The sequence below is a fragment of the Dunckerocampus dactyliophorus genome, chromosome 1, assembly GCF_027744805.1.
Source record: "Dunckerocampus dactyliophorus isolate RoL2022-P2 chromosome 1, RoL_Ddac_1.1, whole genome shotgun sequence".
Classification (NCBI taxonomy): domain Eukaryota; kingdom Metazoa; phylum Chordata; class Actinopteri; order Syngnathiformes; family Syngnathidae; genus Dunckerocampus; species Dunckerocampus dactyliophorus.
In genome coordinates this window covers 33492477-33509145 of record NC_072819.1, presented here as the reverse complement: position 1 = coordinate 33509145, position 16669 = coordinate 33492477, and the positions used below count along the sequence as shown (strand labels likewise).

Here is a 16669-nt window from a genome sequence, read left to right as displayed (position 1 = left end):
AAATCCATATGTCCAAAATGAGAAAGAAAAGACAAATAGGATAGAATATCATTTGTTTATATACATATTATACAATTACAGTGTTCTCTCGTTTATCGTGGGGGATTGGTTCCCAAAATAGCCCGTAAGTAAAATCTGTTAAGTTAATTATTATATATGTTTTAAGGCGACAAGACTTTTGTCAGGCACTGTACAGCAGTGGTTCTCAATATTTTCTGCAAATATATTCTCACACCCCATCAATGCAGTATCACTTTTGAAGATAAACGAGGCATATTTGTAATAACTTAGAACACGTTAAATGGATGTTTTCACATGATAGTGTTTCACGTAGCTGACTTCCGTGCAACTGGCATAGGATCACTTTCCACTCATTGCCCCATTCACAATGACTAATTTGTACATAAAATAGAAGGATGGACGAAAGGGAAACACCCCCTGAAATGTTATCCTGCCATCCCTGGTTGGGAACCCACAGACCATAAAATAATTCAAGCGCAGCCAAAACCACTGCAGCTGGTTGATATACATGCACACAGATCCCAGTGGAATGTGCTGTACGCTGTGTAATGCCTTGGCAGCCTCAGTTTCTCAAAACACGTTACAGCTGTGGGAAGCACACCGTCTACTATTTCCACCTTCATTCCTGTCTTTGGCACCTCCCATCCGATCCAGAACCTAACGAGACTCTTTAGCTCAGCAGGAGATGCTGCATTCATAACAACATTATTTTTTAAGAAAGCACCTTTGAGATATTCATAATTCAGAGTCACAAGAGGGATACATACCACTTTGAATAAATGTTCTCAAGTAGCCACTAACTCTCGATGCATCGTCAACATCACACTCATCATCACACTCATCATCATCTATCATCTCATAGCTGTCAAAGATGACGGTTGTAGACCAAGGCCATGTGATGCAATCCAAGAGCATCTGTAATTGCATGTACAATACATTCTATTGTTTTTCCTAATAATATTGAAATGATCAATATGCACAGTCCCAACCTGAGATGTGATTTGTGTCTCTGATTCCCTTGGAAATAGGATTTGGATGACATCTTTTCTGTGAATGAGAAGTGACCACAGTCCAGTGTCTCGGAGGCCTCTTTGGAACTGATGGATTTGACTTCTTGTTCGCCCAATCACCTGCAATAGAATAGATTACATCATGTACAAAGAACAGTAACCTAGAGGGCAAGAGAGTGTCAATTTTGACTTGGAATTTCATCTGCTGAGTGTGCAACTGCTGGGATGAGAACCAGCACATCTACAATACTCTGAGACCATGGTTTTCATTTGGAAAAAGGTGGAATGTGCCCTCGGGGTTGGGAGTGACATCCCATTTAAGGTGGAATGTAAGTATCTTGTTTACCATTTGAGGGAAAAATGGCGAGTGATATGAGCAGTTGGTGTGTTTTTAATTGAAAATGTATCTGCAGTAATGTATGTACTTTATGAAGTTCATGTATAGGCAGTAGTACTGTATTTGCCACAGGACTGCAATCTCTTTTGTGGTGTTGGTTTGTTGGGGGAGTAAATGACACCATCGTAAAATTGGCCATTACACTTACACTTACATATCATTGTAATGGACACTGTAGGAGAAATGAAAAAGGTTGTGGAAGAGACAAAAAAGTAAGCAAAAAACATGAAAAGCAAAGCATATATACATATTTAGAAATACAAATGACTCCATTGCTTCTTTTTTTGTTTTGCTAATGTCACAAACAAGACGGAGCTGCCTGAGAGCTAACTGCTGAGATCGGGGAGGGGCCCACTGCGGCACTAGCCGCTCGTTGAGAGGAGCGATATGTGCTTTAATGTCAGTCCCCAAAAATCTCCAATAAGACCAAGCAGATTTGTTGCTGGTTGCTATTTTGATAAAAGAGTATCTAGAGGGGTCTGAATACTCGCTTCCCTGCATGTTGGATTACCTGCTCACTTACGTCCGTAGTCGTGTTCCTGTACCTTCTCTGGCAAGCAACCATTGTTTTCTGTTTTTTCTCTGGCGTCCTCTGTGTCTCCTTTGGCCAACTGCCTTTTTTTTGTTGTTGTGCTAGCATCTTGCTTTGTCAGACTCTCAAGCCTTTCTGCTTCACCCTTAGTTTTGGTAAACCTTTTTACTAGTATTGTGCTATGCCTTGAGTTTGAACCTTTTTCCTTTTCAATTTTTGGACTTAATCTCAGTTGTACCTTTTCCTAGCCACAGTGCTACACTGTATGTTGGACTTGGATTGATTCTGAGACCTCAATAAAGACTTAGTTTTTTGCTGCACACACCACTGCCTCCCATCTTGGGCTCCTATCCACACCGAACATAACAGAACTATTGCAGCCTGCAGCGATCCCCGCATCGATCTATCTAACGTCTTGGGCAGCGTCCTCCTCCCACTTCCCTTCAGTGCGCAGGCGTGCCAGAACAAAAACTGTCATGTCTGCCGTGTGGAACTTAACTACCAACACAAGCCACGGAAACTATCTTGCGGGGGTATCACGTTAAAAAGCTTTAATTTAATACGGCATTTGAAGAACAAACATTTGACGGAGCATGGTGAGTTTCCGAGGCTCACAGTGTGATCATCAGTCAAACGGCAGCTAACGCAGCCATGTGGACAACACTCGCCCATATGTCAGAAGGCTAAGCAAATAACCCAAAAATTAAAATGAATTAATTGCACGAGATGACCGGCCTTTCTCAGCAATGGAAGACACCAGGTTCGCCAAGTGCTCTCTCATTTACCTGGAATTCCTGCTGCAGCTCCACGAATGTACTCTCACATCCAAAATCTCCTTAAAGAAGCCATCTCATCCTCTGTAACTTTCATGAGTGATATATGTTCTCTTGAAAAAGTAAGTAAAATATGTTTTTGTCTAAATTAAGGTGATTTTATGTGATCGGTATCGGACGATCTCAGTCATAGATGATCGGTATTGGGATCCGCAGCATAAAACCCTGATTGGAGCATCCCTACTTATAATTTACTTTTAGTGCTTTCATTGCTAGAAGGAGAAATCAGGACACAAAAGACACACTCATCTTACTGCATGCAAAAGAAGTTTTTCTGACAGCCACTTCCTGTTGGTAGCATTTGGTGTGGAGAGGTTCCACAACAGACAGAGCTCATTGATGGAGTCAAGATTATTTAGTTCAACATCTCCACCGAGCTAGAATGAAACATAACAAGTTTGTCTTGGCTTATTTTGCTGTTGAATGCATTGAAATGCTGTTTAGTGTAAAAGGAGAAGGTCGACAGTTTCAGTGAAGCTCACCATTGTCACTATGTCACGAATGTCAAGATCAGGGCAGTCCTGTACCGTTATAGGGGTTGTCTCCAAAGAACCACCAAAGAGTATATGAATAATGGCAGGGCTAAGTCCTGGAAAACTTGGTCCATGATGCAGAAAGGAATGACCAATCATGCGTCCCGCTACGGCGAACATGTCGTTGTCAAGCAGTTCGTTTGAAATTGAAGGGATGAGATGATCAGGCTCACCTTCAAATATTTTGGTTATGGGTGCACCTCCTGCAAAAGTCAAACGGGGGAAAGTGGGGAAAAATAAGTATTTAATTTTGTAAGTTACTCTTTTACGAAAACATGAACGGTCCAGAATTTTTATGGTCAGTTCATTATTCACAATTATTATTATTTTTTTAAATCAAATCAAATAAATGTTAAAAATGACTTTGTAATAGATTGAGAGAAATAAGTATTTGATCCCCCACTACTGTAATCAAGAATTCTGTCCCTACTGGTTAAGGGCTCTTGAAACACATACATTCGTTCTGTCCCTTCAGCAAGAAGCTTGGCGAAAAAGACACCACTGTTGGTGTGATAACACATGAATGGAAGACAAGACAACAGTCAGTCGCCCTCACTCTAGAGCTCCATGCACCTTTTTACCTCGCGGAGTAAGTATGAGTGTGAGAAAGGTGAGGGCCTTGTCTGAGCTGTTACTACCGGTTGTACTTTCATTAACACGTCAAGAACTACTGGCTGCGGAGGAGGTGTTGCTACTGTTTTAAGAACGTCCTTACACCACAAGCCATTGTCGACGGTATCTTTCTTCTCATTTGAGGTGAGCTGCTTTAAACTGCGACAGACTGAGTCGGTGTTGTGCGCCCTCATTTACAGACCACCCAAACACAACAAAGATTTTATCCAGGACTTTTCAGACTTTATCGCTGATATGTTGATAGAGTACGGCAAAATTTTAATTGTGGATGATTTCAATGTTCATGTCTGTTTCCCTTTTAAACCCATGGTGAAAGACTTTAGAATTGGTGGAGGCCTTTAATTTGGTACAGTATGTCAGTGGACCTACACAGATGCACGGACACACTTTAGACCTGGTGTTGTCTTATGGCCTTCCTGTTGAGAACGTCATTGTGGGCATTGTGAGTGACGCAGCATTTTCAGACCATCTAGTCATGTTTGACTTTGATTTTAACTACAATGCAACACTGCCTGCTCCTACTCCCCTTGGCCGACAAAGTCAGTAAAGAGCTCAAAAACGCTGACAAGCAGGGTGGTGTAGGATGAACGTTCTTTAATGGCGGTTCCAAAGAACGCTGAGGCCAAGAGGGAAAAATACAACAAAAATCTATAGTGCAGGAAAAAACGAGGAACCAAAAGGCACCATGAAAAAGGGTGATAAAAATATACAATAAAGTAATCTAAACTAAGGACTACTGACAGGGTGTAGCTACTAGACTGACAGGAAGGCAAAAAAACAGAAGATCTACAAAAAAATACCGAGCAGACAGGCGAAAGTCTTAGAAGAAGATTCACTAGCGTGTGGTGTGGCATCCATGTGGAGCAATTAATTGACGCCTTCCTGCCATCACAGGTGGAACTAAAAAGGGGTAGCAATAATAATGAACACCTGCGGCTTGTCTGGTAGCTCCACCCATTCAAGGTAGACCAAGGTCTGAAATGACAAAACACAATGGGCAAAGGTGGAGACACCAAATCAAAACAAACAAAGAGAAACCAATAAGATGCTCTCTTGCGGCAACTAAAGCGTGTCACTGCAGAGAGTGACAATAAACGTGTCTTTAATTTTTGTATTTTGTTTCATTTAGCCATTTCTATGCTTGAAAATGCTAAAATTTAGACCAAAAATACATTACATTTGCTTAAACATGCATATTTTTTAAAACTAATATATATAGTGTGTGTGTGCGTGTGTGTGCGTGTGTGTGCATGTGTGTGCGTGTGTGTGCGCGTGTGCGTATATGCGCTCCTGATCAAAATTTTAAGAATTTGAATTTTGCACTGTTGGATCTTAAGGAGGTTCTAAGTAGAGCATAAAAATGCAAAAATAAGAAATGGGAGTCAGACAACAAAATGTTTGAGCAAACAACTATTACAGTGAAATAGGCTGTTCATCAGCTGTTAAGAGTTTAAGTCCACAGCCTTTAAAAGCCAAAATCTTGACAAAAATGTCAATTCAATATAATTTTCTGTCCAGTATTCACACTTACGATCTCTTGATGGCAGAAACAAAAAAGCTTTCTCTCTTTGAACGTAGTGGGATTGTTGAGCTGCATTAGCAAGGCCTCTCGAAGCGTGCCATTGCTGCTGAGGTTGGGCGCAGTAAGACAGTAAGTCATTTGAAGTCATTTGAAACTTCTGCAAAGATCCTGAGGGTTATGGAATTAAAATGTCAAGCGGTAGACTCCAAAAAAATTCACTGGCCCTGAGCCTGAAGATCCAATTGGCTGTTTGTCAAAAAAGTGGGATGATCCTCGGCCCGAATTTAAGGAAAACTGTACTTAAAAAAAAAAAAAATTGCCCATCATCCACAATCCTTATGTGAGACCAATAACAGCCCAATTACCATCAGATGGCATCTGTGAGAAAAGCGTTTTCAAAACAAAAAAACATGTTCAAAGGCCTCGTCTCCTTCAACGCCACAAAATTGCCCATTTGAAATTTGCAAAAGAGCACCAAAATGTGACATTAAATTTTTTTGATAATCAAAAAGTCCAGGGAGGAAAATCAAGTGTCATTTCATGTAGGCCTCACTACAAATTGCATGTACACAGTAATTCCGGGGCAAAATTAACATATTTCGCACCATCAGATTTTGCTCGATTTTACCCTTTTTTGTTTTTTAATTTTATTTCTACACTCGCGGGCCAATAAAAAAACAGCTGCAAGCCGCAAATGGCCGCCGGGCTACACTTTGGCCACCCCTGTTCCAGATTTGTGGTATTTGGCAAATGGTATGGCAAATCCAATTTCCGGCTACAGCTTCAGTGTCAAATGTTTTTTAAAAAGTCATTTAGAAATGTTGGCTGGCCAGATTAAAAGGCTTAACGGACCGGATGTGATTTGCGGGCCCAAATCTGTTGTAAATGATATCAAGGGTAATTCCGGACTGTTCTTTCAAAATCAGCATGGGATCAAATACATATTTTCCTCACTGTATGTTGCTGTAGAGTATTAAAACAACTTTGCAGCAAATCCTAATAAATTATTCCTTGGCTCTGTGAATATTGAGGCAAAAGTTTGTGCATCATTTTAACAGGTATAAAGGAAAAACATTTGCCTCCAAAAATTACCAAATTATTTCAATTTGAGCTTTAAGGTTGTGGAAGACATGATGAATGCATCCATAAACTTTGGACCAAGCAGCAAAATACTGTATAACACTTTATTGAAAGTTAATCCCTGAATTGGTAAAAGGAAGATTACATATATACATGTGATAGTAACATGTTATTATAAAAATGAATGTATTTACATATTCTGTTTGCACCACCTAAAGTTATGTGGAATCCACGTATTAGTCTGAAAATCACAGCCGACATCATGTGGCGGTCAACTCCACTTCCTGTTGCAACGTCACCTGTCAAGAAACACATTGGTTTTTAAATCTGACAAGATGGTGTTGATTAGAGGTTGGCACAAGAGGAAGAATTTGATCTATTGTGTAGGACTTATTAGTTGTGGCAAAATGCAGTGCTCTACTTGGCTGCAACCAGCAGAGGTACTGTTTTTTTTTTTCAATCCCAACAGCCTAAACCGTAGGTTCCCAAAGTGGGGTACGTGTACCTGCAGGGTTACCCCAATTGTCATTGGGGGTACGTGAATAAAAATGAAAAACAAACAGTGCCGAACTCTCACAATTACGAGTGTACCTGAACGCCTCACAGCACAGAGCACACGTCAATAGCAGAAAGAAGGAAGGAGACGCGGCATGAAGTTCTTCATTGCTCTGTGTGAGTTATATGAATAAGTAAGTAAGTTTGATGATTATGTTGTGTATTAAGAGTGTTTAATCTTGAAGGTTTAACTTATATTGGTGTTCCAATCCCCACACTGAAAAACGGTCACTGTATGTGAGTGTCAGGATGAGCGTGTGGAGTTTCCCCTGAAAATTGGGCTTTATTGCTGCTTGTATGAATTTTTGTACTTTGGATGCTGCTTTATCATGTTTGTTCAACTTTCCCTTTCAATTTGGTGTCAAATTGATATGCAGATTTAAATCATAGCGATTGCAAGTGGACAAAAGTGAAGATCGAGTTCAACCCATTCAATGGGAAGGCACCCAACAATCCTGCTGACATGAAAGATACAGTATGTAGGACGAATACTTAGATACTTTATTCATCTCCAAGAGAAATTCACATCTTTGCAATGCATCAGTCTTATGTAAAACCTTTATCGAAATTTGACCATACACATTACAATTTTTTTAACCAGAATTACTTACTAAAAAAATAATTAACCAATTAATTATGTTTAATATTTACAATTTAATTAAATGTAAAAATGGTTTATGTTTTTTAGGTGTACAACAGTAGGGGGTACATGGCTTCAAGTCAAATGTCTGAAGTGGTACGTGACTTTAAAACGTTTGGGAACCACTGATCCAATCAATTACAACCTTATGTCAGGAATGAAACTGAGCTACATGCACGCTATGGAAACTCCTTCGAAGCAGCATTATTCTTCCCAATACAATGCTGGCATTGAAACAGAAGCTCAGAAAATTGGCAAAGATTATCCCATTTGATTTAATAACATCAATTATTTAAATGGTAATTGTTCATGTTCTACATTGTTGATCTAGAAAATTAGGTCAAATGCCTATTCCAAGTGCTGACAAACTAAAGTAGGACTATTTCATGTGCATGTGAGTACCTTCAAGTTTGCACTGAAGTGGAGAAGCCCACTGAACGTTGTCTCTCTTGTAGAAGGAGACTAAAGTCTGGTCCTGTGTCTCCTTGTCTTCTCTTATGTCCACGGTCAGACGTAATGTTTTTGAATGCTTTTTGTTGTGCAGGAGGTCCTGTGCAAATAACCAACCAGCGGTTTTTGGATCTGATACTGTTCTCCATTCTAAGACAACACAAATGGAAAAAATAGGGTGAGAAAAAAAGACAGGTTAAGAGTCAGTAAATATTGATGTAATGTTATAGATTGATATTATACTGTATATTCAATACATACCACTTATTGAACTGGATGGAATTCCTTCTGTTTCTTCACCTTCTTCCATATCTGTAGGCACTGATCAGATTGTGATGGACGGTAAGGCAAAGAATGCTCCTTGAACCACTTAAAAGACAGCTGCATTCCGGACAGGTTTTTTGGTTTGGTTTTGGGCATCTGCTGGTTGCCCGTTGGTTACAGTGTAAGGTTTTTGTTACGTTTTGTGAACGTTACGCGGTGGTTACATATTACATTGACCTAACCAATCAGCATTTTAGGTGGTCAATTCAAACGAACAAAGACATGCTGGTAGCACTTACCTGTATGATGCTTGTTTTAGTGTTGTTCCACGCATTAAAAGAGAAAGCCAGGGAGTGTTTGTTTCGTCATGCGAGGAACGCACCTCCACAAGCCCACACACACACACACACACACACACACACACACACGCAGTAGAAGCCTAGGCTTGATTAAAGCGGGGGGTCATATAGTGATAAAGAAAACACAGCATGGACACACTCATTTGGTAACACTTCCCCCTCCCTGTGAAATATGCAAACCAGGATGTCCAAAGTTCCCGTGAACGGCACATTGTAGAAAGAAAATATAAAACTGAAAAAATAAAACCAAAGTAACAGAAAAAATGAAAGCTGCACAGTTTATATTAAAGCTAATAACACAAATAATTGACTTTAAGTATATAGATCTTTAAAGCCTTTTTAAAAAATGTACATCATGGCCAGTTATGCAAAATTGACAATTCAAAAATAAAGAACAAGGTAATAAAAACATTATAAAAGCATCTATAGGAAACCATGATTAGTTTGTGTTTTTAAGGACTCCATGCTTTATTTTATGTCACTAATAGATGGTCACATAAGCTACAAGAACATGTGAAATTCTCTTTTCATTCTGTAAATGATCATTTTGATGGTGGTTATCTATCCAGTTTCTAAAGCCAACATGACACACATACTGTATATAGGCAAATCACAAATTTAACATGACAATGGAATGTCAGGAATTGGATAGCATTCCAAATGGCTAACATTGTCACTTGATCACACCACTTTGTACACTTGACTATAAGCAAATTACTAAGAAACTACTTTGTTGGAATTGGTAACTGTCTCTTAGACCAAATAGATATGACCTGTGGGGTTCCTCTAGGGTCAATCCTGGGACCCCTATTGTTCAATCTGTACATGCTTCCTTTAGGTCAGCTAATACGCAGCTACAATGTGTCCTACTACAACCATGCAGACGACACTCAGATCTACGTGTTGCTGATGGCAGGTGAACATGGTCCTGCAGATTTACTTTGTCACTGCATCACACAGATCAGTGTCTGGATGCAAAACAAGCTTTCTAAACCCAGACAAAAATGAAATCACTGTTGGTGGCCCACAGAAACAAAGAGAAAGTGTTATTAGCCACCTTGAGACTCTTTCTGTAAAACCTAATCAAGTTAGAAATCTAGGGGTTATAATGGACTCAGATCTGAACTTTAAAAGCCCCATTAAATCAATAACATCAGTAGCTTTTTACAACCTAAAAACATAGCCAAAGTCAAGGGAATAGTGTCTAAGCCAGATTTAGAGAGACTGATCCATGCCTTTTAACGGCCTTCTCAACGGGCTCTCAAAAGGAGCTGTAGAACAGCTGCACTACATCCAGAATGCTGCTGCTCGAGTCCGACTAGAACCAGGAAATACTGTATGACTATATTAATCCAGTACTCAGGTCTCTGCACTGGCTTCCTTTCGCTCAGAGAATAGATTTTGAAATTGCTCTGCTTGTGTAGTTTTTTCATGGTCTTACGCCAAAGTACATCTCTGACGTGTTAGAGCTACATGAACCATCTCGGGGTCTGACAAGCTCAGGGAGTGGTCTCCTGCGGGTGCCCAGAGTCAGGACTAAACACTGTGAGCCTGGGTTTCAGTTTTATGCTGCCAAAATCTGGAACAGTCTTCCAGAAGATAACTAAACTTGCCTTGCCTCAGTCACAATTATACTTTGTGAGATTATTTGCTTGAAGAGAATGGTATTTGAGTGATGGACAGTTTACCTTACCAATGTCTACTTGTTGTACATTGTGTTTGTTTTTTGTTACACTGAGGTCTATTTTGTGATTTTTTGTTGAGCTATTTCAAACAATAGAATGTTTAATGAACAAAAATTGCATAAAGCAAACATATACAGTCTCTTGTTGATAGGTATGCTAAAAACTTTCAAATTATCTTTCAAAGGTACACTTACTATAGACAAAAACCCTCCCGTCTGCATTTAATTGTGATTAATTATAAGTTAACTATGGACAACATGTAATTAATTGTGATTAAATATTTAAATTGATTGACAGCATTAAAATAATAAAAGTAAATAAAATAAAATTGGGGCTGCATGTTGGCCAAGTGGTTAGCATGTTGGTCACACAGTCAGGAGATCTGAAGATCTGGGTTAAAATCTCCGTTGGACATCTCTGTGTGGAGTTTGCATTTTCCTGCGCGTGTGTGGGTTTTCTCCAGGCACTCCGACATTCCAAAAACATGCATGTTAGGTTAACTGGAGCGTCTAAATTGTCCATAGATATGAATGTGAGTGTGAACGATTGTTTGTCTATATGTACCCCGCCTCTCGCCCAATGTCAGCTGGGATACCCGCGACCGTGGATGGATGGATGGTAAATAAAATTGTTTGCAGTTAGTAGACCTGCACTTCGTCATACAAGGATGTGTTTTTAATATTTAGGTTGACTAATTTCTCATGAGAATGTTATGATATATAGCACTCTTGCAGGATGAATAGGTTGTCAGTGTCAACAGCTGAAGTGCTAGTCAACAGAGTGAAGGATGGAAGGAGCAACAACTGAGGAAAGGTTTCCCCAGGTAAGCTTTGTGCAGTAGATGTCCCACTCAGTAATTGAACTACTAATTAAACATAATCCCTTTGAAACTTTGACAATGGAGATGAGGCTGAATGGAGAATTAAAACTTTAAAAAAGAAGATAGCAATGATTTGATGGGTGTGCTTACCTGTGTGAAGATGTGTGTCTCCTGGTTTGCTGTTTTCTTTGCGTTATGTCTTTGGGGGTGGATGAAATTCTATCTCCCAGCACACCAAGCTGGTTTAACTTGTCAGTACAGGTATTGCAAAGGCTACTCTAACTATACTATAAGTGTTCCCTCAGGCAACGGAGCTTTTAACCCTTTGACTGTCTGCTCAACCAAATGGGACAGCACATTTCCACTGAGTTTGTATTGATAGGTAGACAGAAGCCAATCTAACCTGATGAAGCAAAAGTTACCACTTGGTTAAGTTATGTTTTTGCTTAAAAATAAATAAGTAAATAAATAAAATCCACAATGTAAAGTCATTGCCAAAATTAAAAATTGTTTCCCCTTCGCTCCAAAAGTGTGGGGTTTTGCGTTTCGTCATGTTTACAAGTAGTTCCTGTCAAAGACACAAGATTCCTTTCAAATAGAACATGCGCAGAAGACAAATTAATGTTCCTTCCTTGATCGGGATATCCCGTATACATGACCCGATTTTTGGGTTAGAATAGGAGTAGCCCAGGGGTAATAGTCGGGTTTTTCAAAAGGGTTATTGGTGTTTATTGGTGTTTACATGGCTGTGGGCAACCGAGTTATTGCTAATATTCCGGTTATGATAGGGTTATTTGACTGCATGTAAACGTACTCACTGACAATTACACGTTCACACATTTGCGCACATTTATACAGTATACATGAAGACATGCACATATACAGAAATACCTGTACACTCGTACATATGCACACTCACTGTACATACGTACTTCCCCACATAACTCACTGAGTTAACCAGGGTGTTATTGTGTTGTTGGTTTTATTACAGTGACGGTGATGTCGGCAATATGGTTATAGTTACTACAGTTGTGTGTTATCTTCATTCTGTTCACTATCATAGTTAATAATTTGATTACTACTATTACTACTAATATGCATGGCTGTTTCAATGCAGTAATATCATTGTGGTTGTTGATATTATTTTGTCTGTCTGGTCTTTATAGCCGGCACAAACATTTGCTGACGTAGTCCTGTTTGTTTCTGTTGTTTTGTTTGTTGTCGCAATTGTTGTTGTTGCTGTTGTCCTTGTCTCTCTCTGTATTGTCCCCCTCTTGTCCCCGCACTCCCCCCTCTGTTTTCTTTCCTGTTCTTCTCTATCCCCTCCTGCTCCAGTCCGGCCGCTCCGAATTTGCACAAGGACATTTAGATCAACAATACTATCTGCCCTGATGGCTGGACAGGACAAACAAACAAAAAAACAAAAAAATCATGTTACTATTACTGTATGTGTTTGATTAATATTAATTATAACAAACATCAGGTTGTCAACGGAATAATTCTAGGGATTAAGTTTACAAGACAGAGCTAATATGTCCTTAGTCCTCCGTTTCTCACTTCTCACATTTTCTCACAATTTTTGGACAAACAGTTTTTCATCAATAGCAACATTTATTTTCCATGCACGGCCTTTATTTGTGTGGATAGTGTCAGGGCCGTGTGTATAAACTTCCTCTTTCCTTTTCCACAAATTACGGGCTTTTCTTTTGCTTTGCTTTGAAATAACACACAACATTAGTTCCTCATAAAATAATTATAATATACGTAATATTTTGAGGGTGTTAATGTCATCAAGTTAAATATTTTTAAACTATCCGTTATGAATTACATCAATTAATTTTAAACATAACTTCATCCCTGTTTTGAGTCATTGCGTCCACCTTTAAATTAAACAGATTTTGCTAAGCTTATGTTCATCTAAAATGTGGTATCAGTTTGGAAAAATGTAGAAACATGCTCACTAAAATGGAAATGTGTGCCTCAATATCCGACCACTTTTTTTGTGTTCTACCACTTTTTGTCTGTACGTACATTTTGGGCTTCTAGCATACGCAGACTTTTAGTCAGATTTCCACTCAGTTTTAGAAGTAAGGCCCCAAGTCAATAAGTCCATCCATTCATTGATTTTCTTCCGCTTGTCCAGGTCTGGGTTTTGTGGGCAGTTGTCTCAGACGGTTGTATCTGCCTTCTCTTTCTTTTGGTCACACCCCAAAACTCATGACCATAGGTGAGGGCAAGATTTTATACCGACTGATAAATTGAGGGCTTTACCTTCCGACTTAACTCCTCCATTTAGGGCAAAACCTCACTCCCAACCCGATGGGTGCAATCCACCCTTTTCCGACTGAGAAGCATGGCCTCAGATTTGGAGGTTCTGAGTCTCATCCCAGAAGCTTCACACTCAGTTGTGAACCACCCCAGTAAAAACTGATGATAACAGTTTTCCAAGCCCACAAAGCTCATGTGGACAGGTTGGGCAAAGTCCCATGCATCCACCCTCCTGTGTCCTCGATTTTCCACAACCAGAATGAAAACCATAATGCACCTCCTGTAGCTGAGGTTTGACTAACGGGTGTGCCCTTCTCCTCAGCACTCTGGAGTATACTTTTCCAGGGAGAGGGACCATCACCCTCGTCTTTCAGTTCAGAGGTACTGTTCCCGACTTCCAAGCAATGTTGAAGAGAAGTGTCAATCAAGACAAGCAGCATAATCAGGTCACAAAGGGGAAGCGGTCCACACTATTTACAATGGGGACGGAAGCCCGCTGACCTCAACTGAGGGTATAATCAGGTGGTAGAAAGATTACCTCAAGACCTTTCCGAATCCCACCGACACACCATCCGCAGAACAAGCAGAGTGTGAGGACCCAAACGCTGACAAGTCCATCACTATGGCTGAGGTAGTCAAAAAACTCCACAGTGGCTAAACTCTGGGGGTGGACAAGTTTCCTGAATTCCTCAAGGCCCCGGATGTTCCTGGAATAAATATAGTAGGTTAGTGTAATTCAACAACACTATAATGTTTGTTGCATGGGTATGTCTCATTTTTTCAGCGTGACTTTAGTCTTCAGTAGAGTAACATGTCTGAGGCCCCTCATTAAGACCGACACACACACAGACACGCGCACACATGCGTATGCACACACAACCTTCCAGATGTCCCTCGGGCTGACAGTGACACAAGTGTCCCATTGTCACAACAGCATCTGTCAGGGTCTGTCTCTGAAGGAGGGGTGTGTGTAGGGGGTATGCCTTATGGGCCATTAGAAGATTAGCTATGACATGACTGCCCTTGCGTGCACACACGCATGCACACACACTTGACGCAGACATTTTGCTCTCTCCTACCCATAATCCCTCAGTCATAAGCCACTTCCCGTTTCATGAGGCACACAAACAAAGCAACACATCATGTGAGTGTGTTTGTGAGCGTCTGACTTTAGAGTGTCTATACCAACCAAGCTGAGTAAAACAAAGAGGGATGCTGCATTACTGTGAGTATTTGGGTTTTAGCTAATTTTTGATTGTGGCATGCATGGCGGAGGGTAGAGTGTTTATTCATGAGAAAAATGGGTGCTTTTCTTTACAGTGTGAGGCGGAATGGTCACTATTTTTGATGTGTTTACCAGCACTAGCAGAGCAAATTACCAGGCTAGGGTTACTGTTATTTATGTATCTGTTTAGCAGAGCTTATAGCAGACACATTTAAGCTATAGTACAACCAGTCAATATGCTGTTCCTTGCAGCAAGATCAAGGTTAGAAAGACAAGCTCAAACCAATCAGACACTAAACTCACTTTGTGATTGCAATTGTGCTATAAAATCTGTCATAGTGTATCACTGTGCTCTTTATATATTCAGCATCGCCATTAATATTGGTGTGCCAGACTCAGTCAGGGCAGCAGAAAGGTTTCATAACGTTTAGCCTGTTTTTAGTTTTTATCTCTTTTTAGCGTGTGGTTTGCTGCACACACACCTCCAACTGTGAAATCATTAGCATATTCAAACATATTGTCATGCACATGGCAGTGAGATTTTTCATTTTCCATTTATATTAAAGACACTGCAGATTCTGACCCCACATACATACACACACAGACCTGAAAAACAGATGAAAAATGTACGAGTCCGTACATTTTAGGGTGTCATCAATGTGTGCATTTGAACCAAATTTCAAAGGAACATCCTTACAAATAGGAAAGGTGCAGACAAATAAACCCCTTAGTAGAGGTAACAACCAGTGCAAGTGGAGCTTGAAGAAATATGGTTGTCGGTCCAGTATGCATCCGTCTGTATGAATCCTTCTCAGCTGTCGTGGGGCTCCTTTATCGCTGTACATCACAGTGGCTCGTCCTCTCACACTGAAGGAGTGGGCAAATTAGATGAGTGATTGATGCTCTACTCAATCGTCATGTGTGTATATAGCTCATGTCATGCATAATTTAGTTTTTTTGATGTTTTAGTATATTATCCTTTTTTTGGCTCATCAGACATGACTAAACAATGGGTCTGGGTGTTTGTGGCTGCACCTGTTTTAATTACCAACACACAGTGTAGACCCACACATGCACATGCACACACACACACCCCCACACACTCATCCAACTAATGGACCGGCCCGACTGTAGCCTGGCTTGTATTTCATCACAGACAGGGGAGGGAGCACAGCCAACAGGTCCATTACACTCAGACAGCGGGAGAGAGAGGTTGTGATTACTGGAGGAAAATTGGAAGAAAGGGGCGGGGACACAGCTGCAGGCGTACTGCGGCAGCAGCAGAGCGGCATGACGTGGTTGAGGAGTAGAATGTCAAAATTACACACACACACTCGCATCTCAGAGGCCTGTCTGCCCAAAGTAGACAGCAGCAAAGGCAGGGATTGAGACAGACATACTCAGCAGCATGCAGATTGGGGGCAAACACAAACGCTACTTTGAATCCCGATGCTTGCAGAGGGTGAGTGTTGCCTTGTGTTTATTTTGCATTTCATCTTTCACATGTTGATCTTCCCCAACTTCAACTGACAAATGTATTGACATATTGAATGCCTTTTCAGGTGGTGTGCTAGTTTCTTCTATACTAATGATTCTTCCCTCAGAATGTACAGCACCACAGTGTTTGTCATTGGTTTGAAGTGAGGTGAATGTAGATAAAATATCAGTTTTCCATGGATGAAAAGAGGGAATGGGAGAAAAAGGGATACTGTTACCAGGCATGATGCCATCAGCCTGAGTCAGCATTGTGACTATACTGTACTGTATGAGTCAGTGCAGCATACATAGTGTCCATCTGAGACCAATGAGAATTTGTGTTTATTTCTAGTGATACATCAAGGT

At 40.3% G+C, this 16669-nt stretch overlaps 1 protein-coding gene across 9 annotated transcripts in view; it reads left to right on the top strand.

The window, feature by feature from the left end:
- The first annotated feature begins 14043 nt into the window (after positions 1–14043).
- LOC129186146 (neuron navigator 1-like) overlaps positions 14044–16669 on the top strand; it is a 115225-nt gene continuing 112599 nt past the window's right edge. For 5 of the 9 annotated variants that reach the window (XM_054784652.1, XM_054784562.1, XM_054784475.1 and 2 more), the window contains exon 1: positions 16120–16289. The gene's annotated coding sequence lies outside the window, so the exon portion shown is untranslated. Of the gene's footprint in view, positions 14328–14722; positions 14828–16119; positions 16290–16669 lie in introns of those variants that run through there. The other 4 variants (XM_054784813.1, XM_054784736.1, XM_054784235.1 and 1 more) reach the window with 3 other exon arrangements.